At 42.9% G+C, this 3,520-nt stretch overlaps 1 protein-coding gene across 1 annotated transcript in view; it reads right to left on the minus strand.

Moving 5' to 3' along the window:
• The window catches only part of LOC101853867 (5'-AMP-activated protein kinase subunit gamma-2), a gene marked incomplete in the record, with an annotated part of 273,733 nt that overhangs the window by 15,146 nt on the left and 255,067 nt on the right, over nt 1–3,520 (minus strand).

Consider the following 3,520-nt stretch of genomic DNA (forward strand, 5'->3'; position numbering starts at 1 on the left):
AGAGAAGGAAGGTGGCGTCCTCTAGAAAATAGTTTCTACTTCACTAAATTCATCATGTGGCCAGCCATGGGGCTTTTGTCTTTCAGCCCAAAACGACGCGCTTGGTGATTAAAATAAGCCCCAGAACCAGGAAGCAACTGAGCATCGGACGCGTGTGTACAAGATGGGCTCGTAGACAATCCTGATAATTCTGCTCTCATTTTCTTAAAAGTAAAGAATATGAAGTTATTACAGTTTTACGGGACAGCCAAAAAAAAAAAAAAAAAACAACACAAAAAAAACAACAACACAAAGAACAACGAAACAAAGTCAGTTTTCTTGTTAATCACTTTCAGCTTTTGGTCTCTCATGTGGAATTGTAAAAACTGCATTTACTGCACTTTTAAAAATGAGGGCAGAAGAGTGCAGAGCTGTCACTTTGTGGGATTCGAATGTCAGCCTCCAACTTTCCATGCATTTTTCTTTTTATTCAGTAAGAGTTTTACGGCACTTGCAACACAATTAAATCATATAACTGCCTTAGATCAGATGTATTACATGAGAGTAACAAAGAAAAAATGGAGGAGGAGAGAATAAGGACAACAGATGTTTGAAAGGAAAGAAGGAGCAACCGCTAACCACCCACCTTCAACTTTCTGGCACACTTTAGTGAGGTATAGTTTTAATGTTTTAGTAAGAGTTTTACGGCACTTGCAACACAATAAGGTCATATAAGAGCCGAAGATTAGAGGTGTTTCAAGAGAGTGACAAACACGAAAAAAGGAGGAGAGACAAGGACGATAGCTGTTTGATAGGAAAGACGAACAAAACCACACCAGAGCACCCGCCAAATACCAACTAGCTTTAATGTAAGTAACACAATTTCAAAACTTATTTTAGTTTCAGTAAGAGTTTTACGGCACTTGCAACACAATTATAACATATAGGTGGCGAAGATAAGAGGTGTTACAGGTAACAAACATAACAAAGGAGGAGGACACATAAGGCCGATATATGGTCGCTTTAAGGACAAGCGGGCTAACCCAGATTTCGGGAGTTCTCAGAAATCTTGACCCAAACCAAAAGTGGGAATTGCTCTACCTATATGAGAAGCTTGATTTCATTGGTGTGTATATATGTTTATAGAGAAAACACTCCTCGTCTTTTAAAGAAACTGAACAAAGGGCAAAAACGTTACCTTCGATGTTTCTCAAAACATCATAATTTTTCGGGATAGACCCCTTGTGCATAAAAGAGACCAAATCTTTGATATGAGAATGAAGGAGAAAACCAAACCACAGCACCCACAACTCATTGTCTTCCAACTCCAACAGATTATGACAATAATCTCTCTCTCTCCCTCTCTCTCGCTCTCTCTCTCTCTCATCCACCTCTCACCATTAAAAACATGTCCTGAAATTACGACGCAGTAGCTAGTAATATTTTATCTTACAACATCGACTGTTTTTGTAAATGCTGTCTCCCCCCGCCCCTCACTTCTCCCCACAACTTCCTCTCACGAACACACAAACACATTCCCACCTCTTCGCCCAAAACGTGCCTGTGACCTTGGATGACGACGCAGTTGCATCTCCTGATTCACACTGGCCGTCACTACTGACAGGCAATGCGGTCAGTAAAGTTGCGCCATAAACTGACTTGACCGATCGTAGTCCCCCCCCCTCTCTCTCCTCTCTCTCTCTCTCTCTCTCTCTCTCTCTCTCTCTCTCTCTCTCCACAGGGATCCCCATTTGGCTTGACACTATTATCCAGTCCGTTTTCTTAAAATCCACTGCCCCCCCCCCCTCGGGCATCACTCCAACGCGAAGACAAGAAGCCACGAGCAAAACACAGCGAAGGCGGGCCAGCCATTTCTGGGTTTTGTTTGGGGGGGGATTTTGGGTTTAAGGCAGGACAGGTCTCCCTCAGTCCAAGTGTTATGAGCTATTAACTCGACTTGGCAGCCGGGCATTTCCGTTCTCATCAAACTTTGCCCCGGGCACGACACTTCTGAAAAACAATCCTCCTTTGTTATTGAGGGACCCACGACAAAAGCGTACTGGATAACGGACAACGTTAGCAATGCTCGGCCTGGGCATGGGCAACACTGAGGGGGACACACGTCTCCATCCCAAGAACGGTTGAAAAGTAATTGAAAAAGTGTTGATGTTCTACGCCCATCCAGCCAACGGGTGGAGCTAGTAGTTATTTAAAGCCTTGGAAACTCAGGGTAAAACATATGCAGATACTCTAGCGTAAAATTCAAGTCAGTTTATTTTTAGTAAGAGTTTTACGGCACTTGCAACACAATAAGGTCATATAAGTGCCGAAGATTAGAGGGGTTACAAGAGAGTAAGAAACACACAAAAAAAGGAAGAAAGATCAGGACGATCGATGGTTGATAGGAAAGAAGGAGCAAACCCCACCAGAGCATTTGCGAACCATCCACTTAAAAAACAAACAAACAAAGCTAGAAAGCACAAGTCAGTATTGATATTCATCCCACTCTGATAAGAACGCACCCAAACTTTCATCTTCAGTGGGTTCACCGTAACAGCACACATATCTTTAAAATGTGGATATTTCTTACTCAATTAGTTTACTTTCATTTACTGCTCCAATCCCTCTCAAACACATCACATCACTACTTCCAAACACACACATTCAAGTTTTCTACAGACATCTATTCCACAGCATTCATTTTATTAACTACTCTAATCCCAACTTCTCTAAAACCCACAACACTTCATTCCTCTCCTCCTTCTCTCTCTCTCTCTCTCTCTTTCCCAAACACACACACAAACCCCTTACCTCCCAATACCTCACCACACAAAGGCTATTTCATTTCCATATTTTTTTGTTCACCAACTAATTAAACAAACTAATTTACTGGCTACCACTCCTCCCCCCTCTCCCCACCCCCAACCTCTCAATCAACTCTGCTCTCTCCTCACTCCATCTACTATAAACTCTGCTCCCCCTTCACTCCATCTACTATATCTAATTGGAAGCCTGGCATCTCATCAGCACAATGGCGTGGCTCGCTAGTCATGGACTCGCCCAGCGACAGCTAATTTAGTGAGCAGTAAGCTGCCACTCACTATCCCAACACAACTCGCTACCTCGGAATTACAAAGGAGGGAGGAAGGGGGTGTTGTTTGCTTCCCTTTCTATAGTACATGAAATTATTCATGTCCTATAGGCCCGCTCAGGAGCACCACCTCGAAGATAAATGGCACATGACAACAAAAGCAGTTATGTCACAAAAAAGTACAATTAAGTGTGTGTCTGCCACACAGACCTAACAACATGATTCTTATTTGTTGTTGTTGTTTTGGTAAATGTTTTACGGCGCTCGCAACTGAATAAGGTCAAATGAGCGCGCGGGACACATTAAACATTTTCAGTAGGGAGGAAATTATGAATTTTGCCCGGGTGGCAGCCGAAGCCAACTCTTATCGATTTTAGACCACCAAGGGACCTTTAACGTGTGCAAATTGCACACGGAACCTTCGAGATTTTTCGCCCTTGTTCGAGAAGG

This window comes from Aplysia californica, unplaced genomic scaffold (genome assembly GCF_000002075.1).
Source record: "Aplysia californica isolate F4 #8 unplaced genomic scaffold, AplCal3.0 scaffold00335, whole genome shotgun sequence".
Classification (NCBI taxonomy): Eukaryota; Metazoa; Mollusca; class Gastropoda; order Aplysiida; family Aplysiidae; genus Aplysia; species Aplysia californica.